This window comes from Anomaloglossus baeobatrachus, chromosome 3 (assembly GCF_048569485.1).
Source record: "Anomaloglossus baeobatrachus isolate aAnoBae1 chromosome 3, aAnoBae1.hap1, whole genome shotgun sequence".
Taxonomy (NCBI): Eukaryota; Metazoa; Chordata; class Amphibia; order Anura; family Aromobatidae; genus Anomaloglossus; species Anomaloglossus baeobatrachus.
In genome coordinates, this window is record NC_134355.1 from 426,554,427 (window position 1) to 426,580,067 (window position 25,641).

The 25,641-nt window shown below is 52.1% G+C and overlaps 1 long non-coding RNA gene across 1 annotated transcript; it reads left to right on the forward strand.

Moving 5' to 3' along the window:
* Window positions 1-448: 448 nt before the first annotated feature.
* On the forward strand, window positions 449-24,219 carry LOC142295377 (uncharacterized). Its single transcript, XR_012751441.1, has 3 exons — window positions 449-2,387; window positions 5,350-5,527; window positions 23,738-24,219. It is a non-coding gene; the product is annotated as an uncharacterized LOC142295377 (long non-coding RNA).
* Window positions 24,220-25,641: the final 1,422 nt, after the last annotated feature.

A 25,641-nucleotide genomic window follows, 5' to 3' on the forward strand; every position in this document is an offset into this window, starting at 1 on the left:
TGACAAGGGAGGGAGCACAGATCACGGGGGTGACAAGGGAGGGAGCACAGATCACGGGGGTGACAAGGGAGGGAGCACAGATCACGGGGGTGACAAGGGAGGGAGCACAGATCACGGGGGTGACAAGGGAGGGAGCACAGATCACGGGGGTGACAAGGGAGGGAGCACAGATCACGGGGGTGACAGGGGAGGGAGCACACATCACGGGGGTGACAGGGGAGGGAGCATGTAGCCCAGGGGTGGGGAACCTCCGGCCCGCGGGCCGTATACGGCCCGTGACGACTTTTTATGCGGCCCCCGGGCACATTCCCGGGGACCATTGTGCTTTGGTGGCAGCCGCGCTTTCCCGGCTGCCGGCCCTTTAAATCCCACTGCCTGATGCCCTGTGGGTAGATGCTAGAATGTACGGGCTCTCTCCAGATCCTGACTTCCAGGACCTGACTGCAGCCCATACATTCTAGGCTTATCCCCGGCCTGTGTGCTCTGGTGGGCGGGTAAGCAGCAAGCTGCGATAAAGTCACACAGAAGAGCTGCAGCAGGTTTACCAGCCTCCCGAAACTGTGCTGTGTGTGTGTGTGACTCTCCCTCCCCCTCACTGCGAGTACTCAACCCATCGCTGCCCCCCCCCCCCCGCTCAGTGCTGTGTACACCCTCGTACTGTGTGTACCCCCCAATGCTGTGTGTACCCCCTCGTGCTGTGTACCCCCTCGTTCTGTATGTACCCCCAATGCTGTGTGTACCCCCTTGTGCTGTATGTACCCCCTAGTGCAGTGTGTACCCCCTAGTACAGTGTGTACCCCCTAGTACAGTGAGTACCCCCTAATGCTGTGTGTACCCCCTAATGCTGTGTGTACCCCTTAATGCTGTGTGTACCCCCTCATGCTGTGTACTCCCTCATGCTGTGTACCCCCTCATGCTGTGTACCCCCTCATGCTGTGTACCCCCTCGTGCTGTGTACCCCCTCGTGCTGTGTGTACCCCCTCGTGCTGTGTGTACCCCCTCGTGCTGTGTGTACCCCCTCATGCTGTGTACCTCCTAGTACAGTGTGTACCCCCCAGTGCTGTGTACCCCCAGGTGCTGTGTGTACCCCCTAGTGCTGTGTGTACCCCCTAGTGCTGTGTACACCCCAGTGCTGTGTGTACCCCCTCGTGCTATGTGCCCCCTAGTGCAGTGTGTACCACCTAGTGCAGCGAGTACCCCCTAGTACAGTGAGTACCCCTTAATGCTGTGTGTACCCCTTAATGCTGTGTGTACCCCCTAATGCTGTGTACCCCTTAATGCTGTGTGTACCCCCTCGTGCTGTGTACCCCCTCGTGCTGTGTACCCCCTCGTGCTGTGTGTACCCCCTCATGCTGTGTACCTCCTAGTACAGTGTGTACCCCCCAGTGCTGTGTACCCCCAGGTGCTGTGTGTACCCCCTAGTGCTGTGTGTACCCCCTAATGCTGTGTACACCCCAGTTCTGTGTACCCCCTCAGCGCGGTGTAACCCCTCACTGCTGTCCGTGCCCCCCCTAGTGCTGTCTGTACCCCCTGGGTGATGTCTATGCCCCCCCACCAGTGCTGTCCGCACCACCTAATGCTGTCCATGCTGCCACCAGTGCTGTCCATGCCACGGTGAGTGCTGCCTGTGTCCCCCTTATGCTGTCCATGCTCCCCAGTGCTGTGTGCCACCCCTCAGTGCTCTTAACTCGCTACTGCTGTCTGTACCCTCCCACTGCTTTCTATGCTCCCCAGTCCGTGCTCTCCTATTGATGTCTATGTTCCCCCAGACCTGTCTGTCTCCCTAATGCTGCCACCCAGTGCAGTCCGTGCTGCCACCCAGTGCAGTGCGTGCTGCCACCCAGTGCAGTGCGTGCTGCCACCCAGTGCAGTGCGTGCTGCCACCCAGTGCTGTGCGTGTCCCCAGTCATGTCTGTGCCACCGCCAGGGCTGTCCATGCCCCCTACTGATGTATATGCCCCAGCCCCTCCTGTGATGTATATGCCCCAGCTCCTCCTGTGATGTATATGCCCCAGCCCCTCCTGTGATGTATATGCCCCAGCCCCTCCTGTGATGTATATGCCCCAGCCCCTTCTGTGATGTATATGCCTCAGCCCCTCCTGTGATGTATATGCCCCAGCCCCTCCTGTGATGTATATGCCCCAGCCCCTCCTGTGATGTATATGCCCCAGCCCCTCCTGTGATGTATATGCCCCAGCCCCTCCTGTGATGTGTACTCCCAGTGTCTCCTGTAATTTATGCGCCCTGGCCCCTCCTGTGATGTGTATGCCCTCAGCATCTCCAGACAGAGACAAACCTGGAAAAGCAGCTGTGAGAAACAAGATGATCAATATCACCGAACATTACAATCGCACCAAAGAGAAGCAGCTCCGGCCACCACAATAGGGGTGAGTTAATCGTTTGACCAAATATAGCAGGGTTATTTTTCAGGTTGATAATGTTGTGCGGCCCCCAAAGGTTAGTAGGAAATTCCAAATGGCCCCCGGCAGTAAAAAGGTTCCCCACCCCTGATGTAGCCGATCACGGGGGTGAGAGGTGGGGGGGTGTGGGCAGCACATCACGGAGGGGAGGGGGCGCCAGCCGATCACGAGGGGGAGCGGCGGGCAGCGCATAACGGAGGAGAGGGGGCGCGCAGCGCATAACGGAGGAGAGGGGGCGCGCAGCGCATAACGGAGGAGAGGGGGCGCGCAGCACATAACGGAGGAGAGGGGGTGCGCAGCACATAACGGAGGAGAGGGGGCGTGCAGCACATAACGCAGGAGAGGAGATGGGCAGCCAATCACGAGGGGGAGGGGCCGGGCAGCAGATCGGGGAGAGCGGTGACACTGTGGCAGACGGAGGAGGGCAGCGGCGGATCAGGAGGGGTGGGGGTGCGGGCAGCAGATCACGAGGGGTGAGGGTGCGGGCAGCAGATCGGGGAGACAGGTGGCAGATCGCGGAGGGCAGCGGCGGATCGGGAGGTGTGGGGGTGGGGTTGCGGGCAGCAGATTACGATGGGTGGGGGTACGGGCAGCAGATCGGGGAGACAGGTGGCAGATCGCGGAGGGCAGCGGCGGATCGGGAGGTGTGGGGGTGGGGGTGCGGGCAGCAGATCACGAGGGGTGGGGGTGCGGGCAGCAGATCGGGGAGACAGGTGGCAGATTGCGGAGGGCAGCGGCGGATCGGGAGGTGTGGGGGTGGGGGTGCGGGCAGCAGATCACGAGGGGTGGGGGTGCGGGCAGCAGATCGGGGAGACAGGTGGCAGATTGCGGAGGGCAGCGGCGGATCGGGAGGTGTGGGGGTGCGGGCAGTAGATCACGAGGGGTGGGGGTGCGGGCAGCAGATCGGGGAGACAGGTGGCAGATCGCGGAGGGCAGCGGCGGCGGATTGGGAGGTGTGGGGGTGAGGGTGAGGGCAGCAGATACGAGGGGTGGGGGTGCGGGCAGCAGATTGGGGAGACAGGTGGCAGATCGCGGAGGGCAGCGGCGGATCGGGAGGCTTTTCGCCGGTTTCATACAGTGCAATGGCAGCGCAGCAACTTCCGGGTCCCATGCTCCGGTCACATAACAGCATGGGACCGGAGCTTGTCGCCCTGCCATTGCACTGTATACACTCACTGTGCTGGCGTGCTGCAGGGACGACAAGTGACGGGGGCGGTCACCGGCAACAGGTCCATGGTGATTGGAGAGATCGGTCACAAGGCCGATCTCTCCAATCAGAGCTGCTGGAACTGGGGGAGGGTGATCCAGTGAGGTCACCCAGCTCCAGCCAATGGCCAGTGCTACAGCTGCACTGGTCAGGGCTGGATTTCAATGTTTCAGTCATTTTAAATGGCTGGAACATTACAGTGGCTGTGATTGGTTGAGCGGCGTTCGTCAGCCAATCACAGCCTCCGTAGGTCCGGGGAGGAGGCACCACCCCTCCTGAGGTCAGGTACAGGTCCCCTCCTCCCCGAATCTGCGGTTTATGCTAACTTTTCGCAGTCACCGGAGGCTCCGGTGCCGCGATTACGCCATGATGGAAAGATCCGTCCTTGGTCGTAAGGCCCAGGGCACAATGACGGAAGGATCCGTCCATGGTCGTGAAGGGATTAACGCTTGTGACTGATGCATTGTACAACGGGTGACAAGAAATGGAATTGCTTGTCATGAGAAAGCAGATTCCGTTGAGAGGGAGAACGATCAGCTAGCTGATCGCTCTGAAAAGCCGGCCGCCGGGTGATCAGCTTATCGCTCTCAAAAGCCGATCGGCTGATTGCAATGAAAAGCTGGTCGCCGGGTGATGTCAAAAGCCGATCAGCTGATCTCTCTGAAAAGCCAGCTGCCGGGTGATCAGCTGATCGCTCTCAAAAGCTGATCAGCTGATCGCTGTGAAAAGCCGGCCGCCTCCGGGTGATCAGCTGATCGCTCTCAAAAGCCGATCAGCTGATCTCTCTGAAAAGCCAATCATTTCAGTTTAAAACCTGCGGGGAGAGAGAGAGAGGAACTGATTGTACATGATTTCGGACATTCTGCTGGACATGCTGGGCATGCTCAGTAAAACATAACAGATTCCTGCACTGGAATCCGTTGCATGACGCAGGATAACGTAATCCTGCACCATAGACTTACATTATGCATCCTGACGGATGCCAACGGAATCCTGCGGGGTGCGTTTTTTTGCCACAACAAAAAGCGTTGCATGCTGCGTTTCTCCCGCCCGACGGTCAGTCAGTAAACGACTGATGCGCCGCGTGGCAAATGCAATGCAGGGTCATCAGTCACAATCCGCCGCTCATACAAGTCTATGGGAAACAACGGAATCCGCCAAACAGATTGTGTTGTTTATCAGAGCGGCAGATTGAGACTGATCCTAAACAACGGAAATGTGAACATAGCCTTACAATCTCTTTCCTCTCCTCACCTAGCACTCTATCCCCACTCAAGAATCTTTCACTCGCTTGTAGAAATCTCAAACACCTTGACTACACTTCACTTTCTGAGTCCCTACTCCCTCTTGCTGTCATTGCTTCATTACATGATGCAGATGCTGCTGCCACTCTATATAATACCACAAAATCTACAGCTCTTTATTTGGCCACCCCCCTCACACATACCAAAACCCGCACAATCAACAGACAACCCTGGCATACCAGCCTGACTAAAGAACCGAGACAGGCCTCCAGCATGGCTGAACGGAGACGGAAGATACCCCATTCCACAGAGCACTTCATCGCATACACTTCATCGAATATAGTTCTTCACCAATCTAAAGTCCACACTCACTGCTGCAAAACAAATCTACTTCTCATCCCTCATATCCTCCCTGTCTCACAACACTTTCAATTCTCTCCTCCATCCCCTGGCACCCCTCCCTCTCCTCTAATCTCAGTTAAAGACTTTGCCTTATTCTTCGATCAGAAGATTGAAAACATCAGAGGAAGCTTTGGCTCACAGTCCCCACAGCCCTCCCCAAAACTACTGAGCCCTCCTCCATAACCAGCTTCTCAACCATGACAGAAGATCAGCTCTCCTCTCTCCAGATCTCATCTCACCACCTGCGCATGGAGGTACTGTATGATTAATTACATTCTTAATATTATCTTCGGCTTTCTTTATTATATAGTCCCAATTGGTGACACACTATATCTATATATATAATTGCCTTATTCTGTCTGTCTGTATGTCTGTCTGTCTGTCTTGTTCCAAAACTGTGTCACCGTGACAGTGTCGTTACAGTGACAACTGTCGGATTGGCCGCTGGGCTTGGCCTGGCCCCGCCCCCCCACGGATTAGCCGCTTGCCTCGGCCTGGCCCCGCCCCCCACATGGATTAGCCGCTCCCCCCGGCCCTCCGCACGCATCGCCCGCTGCAGCGTACACCAGCTCCCGGTACACATGTGCAGGGAGCCGGCATACGCTGACGCCTCGCCCGCTCGCCCCCGCCACACGTTGGCACACTCGGCCCCGCCCCCGGCGGACATAACCTTGCGATGCTGGGATCGTGACGGAGCCGGTGTACGCTGGTAACCATGATACACATCGCGTAACTATAGGAAGTACTTCCCTTAGTTACCTGATGTGTATCATGGTTACCAGCGTACACCGGCTCCCGGTACACATGTGCAGGGAGCCGGCATACGCTGACGCCTCGCCCGCTCAGCCCCGCCCCCGGCACACGTTGCCACGCTCGGACCCACCCCCGGCGGCCCCAGCATGGGGGATGGAGCACGATGGGGGGTGTGCAGCATGAAGGATGGAGCACGATGGGGGGTGTGCAGCATGGAGTATGGAGCACGATGGGGGGTGCGCAGCATGGGAGATGTAGCATGATGGGGGGTGCGCAGCATGGGGGATGGAGCACGATGGGGGGTGTGCAGCATGGGAGATGGAGCACGATGGGGGGTGCGTAGCATGGGGGATGGAGCATGATGAGGGGTGCGCAGCATGGGGGATGGAGCACGAAGAGGGGTGCGCAGCATGGGGGATGGAGCACAATGGGGGGTGTGCAGCATGGAGGATGGAGCACGATGGGGGGTGTGCAGCATGGGGGATGGAGCACGATGGGGGGTGCGCAGCATGGGGGATGGAGCACGATGGGGGGTGCGCAGCATGTCGGATGGAGCACGATGGGGGGTGCGCAGCATGGGGGATGGAGCACGATGGAGGGTGCGCAGCATGGGGGATGGAGTACAATAGGGGGTGCGCAGCATGGGGGATGGAGCATGATGGGGGTGCGCAGCATGAGGGATGGAGCACGATGGGGGGGTGCGCAGCATTGGGGATGAAGCACAATGGGGGTGCGCAGCATGGGGGGATGGAGCATGATGGGGGGTGCGCAGCATGGGGGATGGAACACTATGGGAGGTGCGCAGCATGGGGGATGGAGCACGATGGGAGGTGCGCAGCATGGGGGATGGAGCACGATGAGGGGTGCGCAGCATGGGGGATGGAGCACGATGAGGGGTGCACACCTCCCCCCAAAACACACACACACACACCGCCACACGCGCACCGCACAACACACCACACACACACTGGGAACCACAAACACCGCCCTACATAGACACCCACACAGACAACACCGCACACACACAACACCCAACACACAAACACCGCGGCATAAATAAATATACGCACATACCGCGCAACACACACACTTCACAAAACATACCTCCCCCCAAAACACACACACGCACTCCACACCCACACAAACCGCGCAACACACACAGCACCACAGACACAGAACGCTGCAGACACCCAGCGCTCCACAAACAATGCAACACACACAACGCAACACACATACAACACCGCTCTCACACACCCCCACACCCCAGACAACACCCAGAACATTTACAGCGCCCTACACAAACACTGGCAACTACACACAACAACATCTATATGTTACGCTCACCGAGGAGCAGCGAGCGTCCGGAGGTGGACCCACTGGACCGTGCACCGGACTCCCCCGAGAAGGCGACCAGCACAGCGAACTCCTATACAGGGACTGTGCGGCGCCTCCCCAGAAGGCCTAAATGCACGGCGGCCAGGAACCGGTAGTAGGAGTCTCTGTAGGGCCAGGTGTAGCAAGGTTGTGACGTCCACAGCCGGCAGAACACGGAAACGGCACCGGAGATGTTCACAGCAGGTGACGTCCACAGCAGGTACGGTGCGGATAATGTCCACAGCAGGTAGGGCACGGTGACGTCCACTGTCAGTATGAGCGGTGACGTCCACTGCGGGTATGTATAGATAGTGTCCACGGCAGGTATGGCACGGTGACGTCCACGGTAGGTATAAGTGGTGACGTCCACAGCCGGGATGGTATAGATGGCACTACGGTGAGACACACAGGATTAGAATCAGGTAACAAATGCACGGATCACAAACAATAGCACAAACGGATTTGGACACTGGCAATGCACTAATAGAGGTGTTGCTCGGGCGCCTGCTGCCGGGGGAGGTGAACTTAAATACCTATTAGGCAACAGGTGACCTCTGAGGTCACTTCCAGAAAATGGGGCATGCCACTTTAAGAAAGGGGGCGTGGCCTCGCGCGCAGCCTAGAGTCACTTACAGCAATTCTGTGTGAGGAGGAGACTGCAGCAGGCCTAGGAGTGGGAGCAGCGTCTGCAGAGCCATGGGGCCGGTAAGAGGAAGGCCTTCGCTGCCTGGGAGTGGGGGCAGGAGTGCACGTGGGAGCCATGCTGGGACTGGGCAGATGTGAGGGAGAGCTCCCCCCCTCAGGGTCTGGTGGGACCAGGCGTTACAGTACCCCCCCCTGAAGCCCCCTCCTCCTCAGGAAGCTCCGGAGGAGACGAGGAGCATCCACGTCCTCCGCAGGTACCCACGTCCTCTCCTCAGGACCGAACCCCTTCCAATCCACCAGATAGTAGGTTTTACCTCGGACCTCCTTAGCCGCAAGGATGGCTTTTACCTCATAGACGTCATCATCACCAACAGGAGGAGGCGAAGCCCCAGGATCACTGTGGAAATGGCTCAGGACCACCGGCTTGAGGAGGGACACATGGAAGCAGTTCGGGATGCGAAGCGTCGACGGCAGCTTCAACTTGTAGGACACCTCATTGATCCGCTGGAGCACTTCAAAGGGACCAATGAAGCGGGGACCCAGCTTGTAAGACGGCTGTTTCAGGCGGACATACTTAGACGAGAGCCAGACTTTATCTCCGGGTTGGAAGAAAGGAACATCCAGACTGTTCTTGTCATCGTGTTTCTTCATGCGGACAGAGGACCGTTGCAGAGCCGACTTGGTCTCAGCCCAGACGGCGGAGAAGGACCTCATGAGGTCATCAGCTGCAGGGTTGCCTGAGGAACATGTCACAGGACACGGCACTTTGGGTCGCTGTCCATACACCACCTGGAACGGAGATTTAGCAGAGGACTCACTTTCATGGTTGTTATAGGAGAACTCGGCCCATGGAAGCAGTTTGACCCAGTTGCTGTGGTGTTCGTCCACGAAGTGGCGGAGATAGTTAGTCAGAACTTGGTTAATGCGCTCCACTTGCCCATTGGATTGAGGGTGGTAGGCAGAAGAAAAGTTCAATTCCACATCCATCATCTTGCAGACTGCTCTCCAAAACCGAGCGGTGAACTGGACCCCTCTGTCGGACACGATATGGAGAGGCAAGCCGTGAAGCCGGAAGATGTGTTGAATGAATAGTTCAGCAAGAACCGGAGCGGACGGTAGCCCGGATAGTGGTGTGAAGTGGGCCATCTTGGAGAACCGGTCCACCACCACCCAGATGACTGTGCAGCCAGACGATTTTGGCAGGTCCGTGATGAAATCCATGCCGATATGTTGCCATGGAGCGGATGGTACGGGTAAAGGAAGCAAAGGGCCCGCCGGAAGAGTCTTCGGGACCTTGTTCCGGGCACAGGAGGAACAGGATGAACAAAAGTCCTGGACGTCTCGACGTAGCCCTGGCCACCAGTAATATCGGGATATCAATTGCAGAGATTTCTTTTGACCCACGTGACCTGCTATTCGGGAAGAGTGTCCCCACCGGAGTACACGTTCTCTATCGACCTCAGCAACAAACGTCTTACCGGGAGGAAGGTGGTGCATGTCAACTGGTGCCGCCATTAGCTTGGAAGGTTCAATGATGTGCCGAGGTTCATCTTCCTGATCCTCTAACAGGAATGATTGAGACAGCGCATCGGCCTTCAGGTTCTTCTCGGCTGGACGTAAATGCAGAACAAAATCAAAGCGGGCGAAGAATAATGACCATCGGGCCTGTCGGGGGTTTAGCCTGTGGGCTGTCTGGAGATATGCCAGATTCTTGTGGTCAGTATAGATGGTAACTGGATGCAATGACCCTTCCAGCAGGTATCGCCATTCTTCCAGGGCCAGCTTGACTGCCAGCAACTCACGGTCTCCGATTGAGTAGTTTCGTTCTGCTGGGGAGAAAGCCTTAGAAAAGAAGCCACAGGTTACTGTCTTACCCTCTGACGTTTTCTGTGTAAGAACCGCACCGGCTCCGGATGAGGAGGCATCTACCTCAAGAATAAACGGCTTGTTCGTGTCGGGTCTATGTAAGGCTGGAGCAGAAGCGAAGGCTCGTTTAAGGGACAGGAACGATTCTTCAGCTTCCAGGGTCCATTTCTTTGGGTTTTCCCCTTTGCGAGAGAGGTTATGGGACGCACCAGAGATGAGAAGTGTGGAATGAATTGCCGGTAATAGTTGGCGAATCCCAGGAATCGCTGGATAGCCTTCAACCCTTCCGGACGGGACCAATTCAGTACGGCTGATACTTTATCGGGGTCCATCTTCAGGCCGGTATCAGAGACTATGTGGCCAAGGAAGGGTAGCGAGGTCTGCTCAAACAGGCATTTCTCGAGTTTGGCGTAAAGGCGATTCTCTCTCAATCTCCGCAGGACAAGACGGACATGTCTTCGATGGGTATGCAAGTCCGGAGAGAAGATAAGGATGTCATCCAAATACACGACTACACAGGTGTATAGAAGATCACGGAAGACGTCGTTCACAAACTCCTGGAAGACCGCTGGAGCGTTACTGAGCCCGAAGGGCATCACTCGATATTCATAGTGCCCATCCCGAGTGTTGAACGCAGTCTTCCATTTGTCTCCTGACCAAATGCGGACCAGATTGTACGCACCCCGGAGATCTAATTTGGAGAAGATCTTGGCACCTTGAAAGCGGTCAAACAGTTCTGGTATCAGGGGTAGCGGGTATCTGTTCTTCACCGTGATCTTATTCAATCCGCGGTAGTCAATGCAAGGCCGTAGACCCCCCGTCCTTTTTTCCCCACAAAGAAGAAACCCGCTCCGGCAGGAGAGGAGGATTTTTGGATGAAGCCTCGTGCTAGATTTTCCTTTATGTAATCAGAAATGGCTTGGGTCTCTTCTCGGGACAGAGGGTAGATGCGCCCACGCGGAGGGGTTGCCCCGGGGAGCAGGTCGGTGGGACAATCGTAGGGTCTGTGTGGCGGCAACGTCTCAGCCTCCTTCTTGTCAAAGACATCGGCATAGGCCCAATAGGCAGGGGGTAACCCGGGAAGCGTGACCGGTTCAACGGGTCGGTGCGGAGGATGCACTGGTTTCAGGCAGTTGCTGTGGCAAGATGCACCCCATTGCAGGATGTCTCCAGAATCCCAGTCCAGTACTGGCTTGTGTGACCGAAGCCAGGGTATTACCAGTAGTAGGGCATGCGTCATGCCAGGGAGTACGTGGAAGGCGATGGTCTCAGAGTGTAGCAACCCCACTTGCATAGTACAGTTCTCCGTGATGTACCGGATGGGTTCGGATAGCGGTTTTCCATCCACGGAATAAAGACTGATGGGGGTAGCAAGACATCGGACGGGAATCCGGTGTAGGTCCACCACGGCTTGTTGGATAAAGTTCCCGGCAGAGCCTGAATCCAGGAACGAATGCTCCGACAACCGGATGGAACCACAGGACAAGGATACAGGTACATGGAGAAAAGGAGAGGACTTGGCATGACCTAGGGTGGCCTCTCCGATGGACCCTAGGCTATGTAGTTTCCCGGCTTTACTGGACAGTCCTGAATCAGATGTTTGGCACTTCCGCAGTAGAAACACTCTCCTGCCATTCTCCGATTCTTCTGTCGCAGTCTGGACTCACTGACGTGATCGACCTCCATGGGCTCGTGCGGAGCAGTAGGCCGGGTGGAAGGAGGCGACATCGGCCTCTGGAAGGTGGGTGCAAGGCGCGGGATTCTTTTCGCCCGGGTGACTTCTCTGGCACGCTCTTGGAAGCGGAGATCAATACGGGTAGCCAGAGAGATCAGCTCTTCCAGGGTGGTAGGTACATCCCGGCCGGCCAGTTCATCCTTGATTTTACCGGATAACCCTTCCCAGAAGGCAGCTACCAAGGCGTCATTGTTCCACTTGAGTTCGGAGGACAGAGTGCGGAATTCGATTGCATACTGTCCCACGGTGAGATTCCCCTGGTGGATTCTCATGAGCGAAGAGGCAGTAGACGAGAGACGGCCTGGCTCATCGAACACCTTACGGAAGGTGGTCAGAAAGACGGACAGGACTTGAACGGTCGGGTCATTCCTCTCCCAGAGCGGATTCATCCAAGCCAGAGCCTGACCAGTCAGATGAGACATGATAAATGCGATTTTCGAGCGATCAGTCGCTCGTTGCAGCGGCGACAGCTCAAAGTGCAGGGAGCACTGGTTTAAGAAACCGCGACACAAACGGGGATCCCCTCCATACATGGGTGGTGAGGCCAGGCGGGAAGGAGACATTCATGTCAGTAATCCCGCAGAGTCGGGGGTTGTATAGGAGGCCGGATTCTGCAGGGCGTATAGACGGGAATCCACGGACGCCATATATTCGGCCATGCGTCATTGGGCCTCATGCTGGCGGGACAGTTCCTTCTGTAGTTCACTTAACTGGGAGCCGTCAGAGGATCCGGAGGTTTGCATGGATGCCAGACGGGATTCCACAGACTTCATGTAAGCTACTATTCTTGCTTGGGTCTCGCGTTGGCGGGAGAGCTCCTGTTGCAGGTCAGTCAGCGGGTTAACCTTGATCCCGGCGGAGTCCATGGCCCGAGCAAACTGTTACGCTCACCGAGGAGCGGCGAGCGGCCGGAGGTGAACCCACTGGACCGTGCACCAGACTCCCCCGAGAAGGCGACCAGCAGTGAACCCCTATACAGGGACTATGCGGCGCCTCCCCAGAAGGCCTAAATGCACGGCGGCCAGGAACCGGTAGTAGGAGTCTCTGTAGGGCCAGGTGTAGCAAGGTTGTGACGTCCACAGCCGGCAGAACACGGAAACGGCATCGGAGATGTTCACAGCAGGTGACGTCCACAGCAGATACGGTACGGATAATGTCCACAGCAGGTAGGGCACGGTGACGTCCACTGTCAGTATGAGCGGTGACGTCCACTGCGGGTATGTATAGATAGTTTCCACGGCAGGTATGGCACGGTGACGTCCACGGTAGGTATAAGTGGTGACGTCCACAGCCGGGATGGTATAGATGGCACTACGGTGAGACACACAGGATTAGAATCAGGTAACAAATGCACGGATCACAAACAATAGCACAAACGGATTTGGACACTGGCAATGCACTAATAGAGGCGTTGCTCGGGCGCCTGCTGCCGGGGGAGGTGAACTTAAATACCTATTAGGCAACAGGTGACCTCTGAGGTCACTTCCAGAAAATGGGGCATGCCACTTTAAGAAAGGGGGCGTGGCCTCGCACGCAGCCTAGAGTCACTTACATCAATTCTGTGTGAGGAGGAGACTGCAGCAGGCCTAGGAGTGGGAGCAGCGTCTGCATGGGGCCGGTAAGAGGAAGGCCTTCGCTGCCTGGGAGTGGGGGCAGGAGTGCACGTGGGAGCCATGCTGGGACTGGGCAGATGTGAGGGAGAGCTCCCCCCCCCCGGGGTCTGGTGGGACCAGGCGTTACACTATATATATATAACAAAAATCATACATTAACTACACAATACGTAAATTCTAGAATACCCGATGGGTTAGAATCGGGCCACCTTCTAGTATATATATATATATATATATATACGGTATATATATATATATATATATATATATGGCTTATATAAAAAGTCTTCCTATACTTTATCATATAGATTCCAGTTTACTCCATTATCTTATACTGACGTTTTTGGTCCGTGGACTTCCTTGCATCTTAATACCGTTAGATCATTGTCACACTGAATCAGATTGTAATGCCACACCTATCGTTTATAGACTTCAGTGACTTTTTTTATGCTATAGCTATCTAAGGTATACTTATACTATACATATACTATATATACTTTATTAGACAACACTACGATTTTTTGTCATATACCATACAGACCAAAAGTTTGGACACATCTTCTCATCTCTAGAGCAACTATTAAGAGGAGACTTTGTGCAGCCGGCCTTCATGGTAAAATAGCTGCTAGGAAACCACTGCTAAGGACAGGGAACAAGCAGAAGAGACTTGTTTGGGCTAAAGAATGCAAGGAATGGACATTAGACCAGTGGAAATCTGTGCTTTTGGTCTGATGAGTCCAAATTTGAGATCTTTGGATCAAACCACCGTTTCTTTGTAGAATGAACGGATGGACTCTACATGCCTGGTTCCCACCGTGAAGCATGGATGAGGAGGTGTGACGGTGTGGGTGTGCTTTGCTGGTGACACTGTTGGGGATTTATTCAAAATTGAAGGCATACTAAACCAGCATGGCTACCACAGCATCTTGCAGCGGCATGCTATTCCATCCGGTTTGCGTTTAGTTGGACTATCATTTATTTTTCAACAGGACAATGACCCCAAACACACCTCCAGGCTGTGTAAGGGCTATTTGACTAAGAAGGAGAGTTATGGGGTGCTATGCCAGATGACCTGGCGTTCACAGTCACCAGACCTGAACCCAATCGAGATGGTTTGGGGTGAGCTGGACTGCAGAGTGAAGGCAAGAGGGCCAATAAGTGCTAAGCATCTCTGGAAACTCCTTCAAGACTGTTGGAAAACCATTTCCGGTGACTACCTCTTGAAGCTCATCAAGAGAATGCCAAGAGTGTGCAAAGCAGTAATCAAAGCAAAAGGTGGCTACTTTGAAGAACCTAGAATATAAGACATATTTTCAGTTGTTTCACACTTTAAGTATTTCATTCCACATGTTTTCATTCATAGTTTTGATGTCTTCAATGTGAATCTACAATTTTTAGAGTCATGAAAATAAAGAAAACTCTTTGAATGAGGTGTGTCCAAACTTTGGTCTGTATTGTATATCTACCCCTAGTCCATGACTCATTTGTTTTTCTATTCTTCTTAGGTAGACCATAATCAATTTAATATCCTTTGTGCATAATTATTCATTGTCCACAGATACGTCAATTGGTACGTTTATGATTGCTGATGACTCCTGTTCTTGATATAGTATCACATTTTCAACGTATTCCCTATGTATATTTAGACCGTTCATGAATTGTCATATAATAACTATATATAGCGCAATGCATGTACATTTTTAATCCCTATATACACTTCCATGTCCTTACATGATTGATTGAATCATGCATATTACTGTGAATATTGTATATCAATACGGTAACGTTCATATACTAAAACAGTGTGTATTTTCTGTTATCTTTCCATTATGTGTAGACATGTTCCCTGAAAAAGGCTGTTGCATCAGCCGATATGTTGGAACACGCATGTCCGTTCATTAATTTTCTTCTTCAAGCAAATAAAAAGCATTACGAAAAGACTATTACTCTAGTTTCCTTTTTTTTTCCCTATTGTATGCCGGAGTTTAACTTTATTATATTTGTGGGGTTTTTATTTTACCTCCGAGCACCTATATTTTATACCCAGTGAGCCAGACATATACCATATTGATATGGTGAACCAATAAAGTCTTACCAATGTGTGGTTCTCTTACCCTGTGTTGTCTGAGTAGTGCTTTGCCCATGCGGAAGGAGTGCGAGCATTCAGTGGGATGAGCCTTGGTCTGTGCATTCTTAATGAAGACAGCCAGGCCAGAGGATGAGAGAACCCTCTGACCCTAATGTTTTCACAGTATTTACCCTCAGCCGTAGTGACAATCTGCATGTAGAAGCAGTTTTAAATGTTCGCCAGTCTAACTCGAAGAACAGCTATGGGGAAAATAAATTCCTATTAATAACATCACTGGTTATGAAAAGTTGTGTCAGACCTCTGGTCATTGTCATTGTGCCACTGCTGAAAATTGTGGATTCATCGGCAACAAGTTACTGACCGCTTATTTTTAATGAAAATGACTGCATTGCCACCGGACCAGCCTGAAGTGGTAATACTACAAGCAATTATTACCAAATTTTCACCTGAATTTTGCAACGTGTATTTTGACGTTTTCACGCCAGTTTTGGTACTCTGCGCCAAAGTGGATGGTGGGACAGGACATGGCAATTCCCACCCAACAAATTAATTTACAGTTGCGCCATACCTTCCACCAGAAATGTTACTTCAGTCTGTGAATATTTCTGGCAAGAAGCACGCTATTTGTGCTTAATTCATTAACCATTATGTGTCTAAGTACGGAATGAAATTCTTAATGAATCGATGCCGATGCAATGGAAAGTGTAACCCACTGCGGGGGGCCCGCGGGGGCTCGGTGCCAGTGCTGGCACCACGCTTTCCCAACTCATAGCGGTTGCGTGGCATGCTGCCATTGCCGGTACGCCACTGAGTTTGTAGGCCAGTGAAAAACTCAACAAAAATAAATGTATTTTACAAAGCTTTTTTTTCCTATCAACACATCAAGATTTTCAGCAGAACTTTTCTGCTACAAATCCTGAACGCATGCAGATACCTGTTCAAGCATCTTCTATATGACATGTTCCATATCTCCATCTCTCACAACTTTGAAAGATAGGAAAGAGAAACTTTATACTTGCCCACAAAGAAATATTATTTTGACGGTAGCCCATTACTGTTCCAGCAGTACATAGCCAGCCCACAGAGTAACTTTCTCCGCAAACATTATGAAGCCCCACACACAATATGATACCCCCACAGTGGCTTTATACACACAGTATATTACCCCCTCACTCATAGTATGTTTATAATTCCCCCCCCAAAAAAAAATAAATTATGATACCCCCCCCCATTCTCCTTCAACACAGGATGATGCCACATATACAAGCATCTCATTTGCCTGTGTGACCTGTAACATCTTTGCTCTTTTGATACTTAGCAAGCCTCTGCTGTTCGGTCATGTGACCTAAAGATCCTTGCAGGTCCTTTAGTCTCTACCATATAGAATGAAGTACCAGGGATATGACACCTTTAGCTTTACCACCATGTTTAATTATGCCCTTGTCTGGAAAATGGGACATTCTCCCAATCGCCAAGCAGCACAACATGAAAGCTCCCAAAACTTCAGTACAATCCCACTGGATCTGGGACAGATTGTAGATATGCATGTTTTAGAATCAGCCAGCACTACGCCAGTCACTTTATAGATCATATTATTGTGAAACTTGGATATAACTGGTGTATCTTAGAGAATTGTAATCCCCTAATATACACGCATTACCATAATGAGCTCTATTATAACTGGCAAGAGTCCTACCATAGAACAATGCAGCTCTTGAAAAATAAATTACCAAAATTTAAAGATGGCTTTGTGATTCTAAAGGATTGATAAGAGTCCTGAGTGGAACTGAGAAGTTAATTGTGGTATAGAAATACATTGGCTGGAGAGAGCTGACTGGGATGTTGGGAGTTAACTCCTTTCCTAGAATGTAACAGACACACCCCAGGGCCTTGGGGTACTCGGTCCCGGGCCTTGAATCACAGGGACAGTACACGGGTGGCCATTGCCCGGTTCTGTGACCCTGGGGGTCGCTTAATAAAAAGGGTAAATAAAAATAAAATCTTTTTCGTGACGCCACTTGGTAAGTGGCTATGTGGGGAAAGCCACTGCTGCAAAGTCTCTCACTTCTGGGGCTGGTGGTATTGAGCAGCTTGGATGTTATGGCCCTCCGCAAGTAGAGCTAACCCCCAGGGGAGGATGATGGTGGTAATGGTACGGTGGAACTTGGTGATGCAAAGGTGTTGGACGAAATCAGACAACACAGGGGCTGCGGTTTAACTTGTGCTCACTACTGCAGTGTAGTTTGGAGTAGCTGCAACCCGGCTGATGCTGGTCTCTACCAATCTGGGTCTCAGGTAATCCGGTATTCTCTTGATCCCAGTGCCGGTGTAGTGACCTGGTGAGCTTTACTTCGATGCACCCGTCTGTAGTTGGTGGGTCTCCTCCTGCTGTCACAGTCCTGGCCCGTATGGCAGGCAGCTTGAACCTATTTTGGCTCGGACCTCTGTCTCCGTTCCCGGATTCCCTCTTTGCTGCTATGCCCCGGACACTAACGTTGGTGAGTAACCTTGATGATCCCATCACCAGGCAGATTTATCAGGTGAGCTTAAAGCGTCTTTCTGAACTAGGGCTCTGCACCCTGCCGGTGCATGGTCCCGTGAGTAATCACACCGTACTCTACCAGTGACTGTACTTCTTTAGCCCAACAGACCACTTCACACTTGCTGTCTGTACGTCAACTCCTGACTGACTGTTCAACCGTCTGTGTCCCTGACAAGATGTCCATCTTCCTAGTCAACTGCACTGACTAGGCCCTCCCCCTCCCGGGTTTCTGACTAGCGGATTGGATAAGTCCCGACCAATAGGTGGCCATCCATCATACCAGTCTCTAGCCTGTTACCCCGTCTGGGAAAAGGGGCATGTATGTGTTTGAATGTTTTTTTTTACCGACACTGATCTTCCAGGAACCCGAGGTTAACACTGTACCTGTTACCTGGTGCAATACCCTGTTGCACCAGATGCCTCAGGGGCGCCACACTACTACTGTGCAAATTAGACCAGGGTCTGCTCATGCACTATTGGCTGAGCGCCATGAAAACCAGTGGTACAATTTGAAAGATAAACGGTCATTGCAGGAGAATGACAAAATAAATATATAAATAAATAAAAGTAAATAAAAAAGCAAGCCAGTTGCAAATTTGCTTAAAGGGAAGGTGCCGCATTTTTTTATTTTTGTATTAATAATAGTGATTATGAAATCAAGTATTTTTAATACAAAATTAAACTCACTGTTTATTTAGTTTTTATTTAAATCTTGTTTTACTGAAGCACTGGGGGCTGCCATCTTGGATTTGCTGTGTATAACGATAGTTCACTCTGATTGTCGGACTGTGACCCTATACTTAATACATGACAGCTCCCTGCAGTGACCTGGACGTGCCCCCTGGGCTGTTCAGATCACAGCAGAGGGAGGAGATTGGTGCCCTCTTTGTGCAGCTCACAGTGTATGCTGTGTGCTGCACTTTCCCAGTCACCCGTTCGGCCTGTGTGAGTACTGGCGTCCCTCCCCCCCGCCGCCGCTGCTACCGTCTCCAATGACACCCCCCCTGCACTCCTTGCCGCAGCTGGCGTGCATGCAGAGCATTGCGCGCGGGCATGCGTGAGGCAGAGAATTGCGGGTGTGCGTGTGGCAGAGCATTGGGTGCATGTATTGTGGCAGAGCATTGCATGTGTGCATGCAGAGAACGACGTGCGGGCGTGCGTGTGGCAGCAGAGCATTGCATGCGGGCAGGCGTGCGTGCATGCAGAGCATTGCGTGTGTACGTGCATGCAGAGCATGGCAGGCGTGCGTGTGGCAGAACATTATGTATGCATGCGTGTGGCAGAGCATTGCAGGCGGCCATGCGTGTTACAGAGCATTGTGTGCGTGCGTGGGGCAGAGCATTGCAGGCGTGCATGTGGCAGAGCATTGCGTGCAGGTGTGCGTGCATGTGGCAGAGCATTGCGTGCGTGTATGTGGCAGAACATTGCGGGTGGGCGTGCATGCGGCAGAGCAATGCTGGACCGGGGCTTGCAGAAGGCTATGTGGGGAGCACTATGCAGCTGTTCTTGGGGACACTTTAGACATTTGTGGTCACCAACAAAATGGCTCCGCACTGTAATCCTAAACTTCATCTTTCTTTATCCTTTTGGAAACACCCAGATTGGAAAGGGGAGCTGTGACATTACGCACAGCAGAGCAGACTCTGCCAACTTTTACTGCAGCTGTAATGTGAGTTAGTTCTACAGTAAGATTTCAGCAGCTGCTCCCCCTAGTGTAAAAGAGTGGAAAATATCAAACTTTTTTTATTTTTTTTTATATTTTTCTCAATTAAAAACAAATAATATTTAAACGAAACATTAAAACTTTACATTTTTTCAATTATTGAAATGCGTTTTGTTTTTTTTTGGACGACACCTTCCCTTTAAATTTTATGCTAATTAAAGCAGCTTAATAACTTGAGAATACCCATTTAAGAAAAAAAGGCTCTGTCATTGGAAAGGTGGTCATTCATTCATTTATTCATTCATGCAGTCACAGACATTCTTCATTGAAGCACATTAGAAAGAAAAAGTTTTTTTGACAGAAAATAATATCCCAACAGTCGGACTCTCAGTGATCCTGAGAATGAGGCTCCGTAAAGTTCCATCTGAATGAAGTAGAACCTACACTTCATTGTCTATGGGATAATAAATGGAGTGGAAATTGAGAATACACAAATGTGACATGGTGTCCACAATCTATTCCAGCCAGGGTCGGACTGGGGTGTCCGAGGCCCACCAGGGGAATTGACTCCAGGGGTCCACCCTATAGCTACATGGAAATATCTATTAGCCGCTATCCCCGTCATAGTGGAGCGCTGACTGTAAAGGGGGCTTTACACGCAGCGATATCGCTAGCGATGTTGCTGGTGAAAGCACCCGCCCCCATCGGTTGTGCATCACAGGCAAATCGTTGCCCGTGGCGCACAATATCGTTAGGAGCCATCACACGGACTTACCTGCCTAGCGACGTCGCTGTGGCAGGCGAACCGCCTCCTTTCTAAGGGAGAAGTTCATTCGGCGTCACAGCGGCGTCACTAAGTGGCCGACCAATAGAAGCGGAGGGGCGGAGATGAGCGGCCTAACATCCCGCCCACCTCCTTCCTTCCTCATTGCCGGCGGCCGCAGGTAAGCTGTAGTTCGTCGTTCCCAAGGTGTCACACATAGCGATGTGTGCTGCCTCAGGAACGACGGACAACCTGCATCCTCAACAATCAACGATTTTTTAAAAATGAAGGACGTGTCAACGATGGACGATTTGGTGAGTATTTTCCATTGTTAACGGCCGCTCGTTGGTGTCACACGCAACGACGTCGCTAACGATGCCGGACGTGCGTCACGGAATCCGTGACACCGGCGATATATTGTTAGATACGTTGTTGTGTGTAACGGGGCCTTAAAATACAGCCGGCTCCTGCACATCTCCTGTGCACCATAACGGGGATGTATAATTACAGTAGTTTGCAGTAGAGGGTCTTTGGTGAAAAGTTATCACCGATCCACAGGATCCTCAGGTTCGGTAGGTGATAACTTACTGATCGGTGGAACCAAACCAGTGGAAAACGCACTGATCAGAAGAATGTGGAACTTTTATCCCTGACAGGACACTTATATCCCCATTATAACATGCAACAGCAGGTGGGATATGTTACCGCAGCTCCAGTCATCCTCTTAGGGGTGGTCAGATAAAAACAAGCACAGCGCTCGCAGCAACTGAGGGAAAGAATGGATCAGGGGTTGAGTCGGACTCGAGCTCCAATGGGGATAAAAGTTGCACATTTTGCAGATCAGTGCAGGTCCCAGTAATCAGAGCCCACTGATGATTAAGTTATCACTTATCCTTCGGCCACGTTCACACTTTCAGTATTTGGTCAGTATCTTACATCAGTATTTGTAGCCAAAATCAGGAGTGGGTGGAAAATGCAGAAGCGGTGCCCGTGTTTCTATTATACTTTTCCTCTGATTTTACAACTCCTGGTTTTGGCTTCAAATAGAGGTAAAAAAAACTCACCAAATACTGTGTGCACATGGCCTTAGTAAAGGAGATTACTTGTTTTCACTGGAGAACCTGTAAATGCATATTTGCTACAGTGCAATAGTCACAGGACAGTGAGGGGTTAAACGTTCAAATATTTAAACTATTGGAAATAAAGAATCTTCCCCATATTGATATCAGAGAGAAAACGTGACCTCCATACACAACACAATCCACTAAACCAAGACCACCACATACAAGGAAGAAATACCACCACACCGTGACTGAATACATATTACCACCACATAGTGACTGAATACAACCACATACAAGGAAGAAATACAGCCACACCGTGACCAAACATAGTACCACCACATAGTGATCAAACACAACCACATACAAGACAAGAGAGTAATACAGCCCACCATAATTAGACCACATATTACCACATACAAGGGAGATATACCACCACATAGTGACTGAATACATATTACCACCATATAGTGATCGAATACAACCACATACAAGGGAGAAATACCGCCACATAGTGACCACACAACATACCACATAGTGACTGACTAAAGCCACATACAAGAGAGTAATACCTCCACACCATAATTAGACCACATAGTAACCAAATATTACCACATACAATGGAGAAATACCACAACACTATGACCAGACTACCAAATAATACTACATACAAGAGACAAATACCACCAAACCATGACAAGACCACATATTACCACTACACAGTGACAATAGTACAATAAATGATCATGAATAAAAACCACAATACTAATAACACTAATATTACCATCAGTGCCATTATACACAGGAGCTTTGTATATAGTGTCAGTGTACAGGTAATATAGTGATCACCGATGACTTTATAAACAGGAGATCTGTATATAGGTAATACAGTGATCACCAATGACATTATACACAGGAGCTCTGTATATAGTGTACCGTGTGTGTGTACATGTAATACACTGACTTACCAGTGACGTCTCTAGTTGAAATTATTCATCTTCGCTTTTCCTCTTCATCCGGTGCTGATCGCCATCACTTCTTCCTGCCATGACGCGACTCTACAGAAAATAACACACAGTCACCTATAGCCGATCACTCCCAGAGCACATTCTACACTTTTTCCCCAATTTCTACACTACATCAGACTTTTGTTCTCCCATGGAAGACAGTATCCTCAACATTAACGTATATAACAGCAATAATAATCTCCCCTAATTTGCCCCTACAGTAATTATGCCCCACTTGCCACAATAAACTAATAATGTATGTTCCTCATTCTGGCCCCTTTTATTTAATAATATCTGGGGGAACAAGTGGAATCAGAAGGGGCTGTTAATTGCTTCCTGCACAAAATATCCCCCCACACACTGCTCCTCTCCAAAATAGCCCCACAAACTGCACTTTTCCATAATGTACCCCCAAAACTTGCCCTTTCTATAATATCTCGCTGCATAAATTCCCCCCGCTCATTATACTATGCTGTTTTTCACAATTCCCTTCATAATTGCTTCATATTGATCCTCATTTCCCCATAAAGTCCCCCACTGCCCCATAATGTCACTTGTAAAATAATACCGCTCCCCCCCCCCACCAAGGCCCCCTCATCTCAAGTTACCATATGTACCCGAGTATAAACCGAGGGCCCTAATTTAAAACTTATTGGCTCGAGTATAAGCCTAGAGTGGGAAATGCAGCAGCTACAGGTAAATTTCAAAATAAAAATAGACCCCAATAAAATGTAATGCCCCCTTCCTTGTGCTGTGTAGCAACGGGCCCCCCCATCCCTGTGCAGTGTATGAATGGGCCCCCACCTCATCCTTGTGCAGTGTATGAATAGGCCCCCCATCCTTGTGCAGTGTATGAACGCCACCCCCATCCTTGTGCAATGTATGAATGCCCCCCCCCCCCATCGTTGTGCAATGTATGTGTCACGCTCCCCGGGTCCTCTGCTCCCCTCCCCGGGTCCTCTGCTCCGCTCCCCGGGTCCTCTGCTCCGCTCCCCGGCTCACCTGCCACGCTTCCCGCTCTCCAGCCTCCGGTGTCCGCGCTCCCCAGGCCTCCTGGTCCCCGCTCCCGGCGCCCGTCGGCTTCCCAGTCCCTGGCCGGCTCTCCTGCGTCCTCCTCTCAGCTTCCTCCCATGGCTTCTGGCACCCGGGCCGCGCGCATGCGCATTAGGGCGCGCGCGCGGTCACTGACCCTTTCTTAAAGGGCCAGTGTCCACTGACAGGAAATGAGGCACACAGGTATAGGGTATAAAGGGGGTTAATGTCCAAGGGAGCGGGGCCTGTTCTTCGTGTTTTCCCAAGCTAGGAGTCAGGTCTCCTTGTGTTCTGTGAGATACTTACCTCTCTGTCTTCTAGAGCCGATCCTGCATCGCCATCCGGTCCTGCTGTGTCTCGAACCCCGAACGCTGCCCATCTGCCATCCTGACAGTCCGTACCATCTCGGTTCCCTGCGGTGACCCGTCATCTTGCTCCAACGGTTCCGGACCCCGCCTGACATCATCTCGGCTTCCGAACCTGAGCTCCGTCACCCGGACCACCATCAGTAACCTCGTGGTCCCAGGGACTTCTCCATTGTGTTCCAGTGCACGGACTGTCCTGCTACCTAAAGTGCTCCGGCTACCGGACTCCTTTCCCTCATCGGGGAGTTCGGCCCAGTGGATCCACCTCCCGGGTCTGCCCGTCCATCTGGCCCTAACAGTAAGAACAGGCCATGGATCCCGCCGAAGCACTAGCAGCCGTACAGGAGGAACTACAACGCCAGCGTGAGACTCAGACCCGCATGCTGCAATTCATGTCTTCTGTGGACGCCCGCCTGAACACGCTACAAGCGGCAGTGACGTCTTCAGCATCCCGGGCTTCCACTAGTCAATCCACGGCTCCAGCTCCCGTGGCGACATTTTCAGATACTTCCAGACTTCGTTTGGCCTCACCACCCCAGTACGCCGGAGACCCCAAGACCTGCAGGGGATTCATAAACCAATGCTCCCTCCATTTCACGCAGCTGCCACATTTGTTTGCCTCCGACCAAGCCAAGGTCGCCTTCATCATGTCTCACCTAGAGGGCGAGGCACTGGCGTGGATGAACCCCTTGTGGGAGAAGGAGGACCCTATGACCAAGAACCTCCAGGAGTTTCTGCAGGCCTTTCGCAACACCTTTGACGAACCCGGACGCGCCTCCGCGTCTGCTTCATCTCTTCTCCGGTTACGCCAGGGACCTCTGACGGTGGGTCAATACGCCATCCGTTTCCGCACCTTGGCTTCAGAACTCGGGTGGAATAACGAGGCCCTAACCGCCGCCTTCTGGGAAGGTCTCTCAGGTCGAATCAAAGATGAGCTGGCTGGACGTGACGTACCGTCCACCCTGGACGCCCTGATTACCCTAGCGACTCGAGTGGACATACGCTTTCAGGAACGGTCCAAAGAGGTGTCCCGTGAGAGACGTCCGGTAAGACATTCCTCTCCTCCACAGAAGCCTGCCGTACTCCAGTCAACGGCCTCTGGTGTCTCCGTCCATGAGCCCATGCAGATCGACCGTGTACGACAGTCTGAACAACGTCGAGCAGAGCGGCTCGCCAAGGGTCTCTGCTTCTACTGCGGAGAGGGCACACACCTGCTACGCGCCTGCCCAGAGAGACCGGGAAACTCCAAAGCCTAGGGTTGGTAGGAGAGGCCACCCTAGGTGCTGGGACTCTCTCAGACCCAGTTACATGGACTGTGCAAGTGACAACGGGAGAGACGCGGTTTACGGCTGAGGCGTACCTCGATTCTGGGGCAGCAGGCAATTTCATCCAGCAGGCCACTGTGGACAAGTACCAGGTGCCTGTTACTCCACTCGCCAAACCTCTGGTGATTGCCTCTGTGGATGGGAGACCCCTCTCTGACACCATCTCCTGGATCACCCAGCCGCTGGAACTGCGTATCGGTGCTCTGCACACCGAGACCATCGCTCTCTACGTTCTCCCACATATGTCACATCAAATCCTGCTGGGCCTTCCTTGGTTGCGGACACACGAGCCTTCCGTCAGCTGGGGCACTGGCGATATCACTCGATGGGGGTCTTCTTGCCATGAGACCTGTCTGAAGACCATACAACCTATCCGGCGACCTCCGGTTCCCGAGTCCCTACGAGGACTGCCCTCAGCCTATTGGTCCTTCGTGGACGTCTTTGATAAGAAGGAGTCCGAAGTACTTCCGCCACATCGTCCATACGATTGTGCCATTGACCTGCTCCTGGGAACTACACCACCTCGAGGACGGAT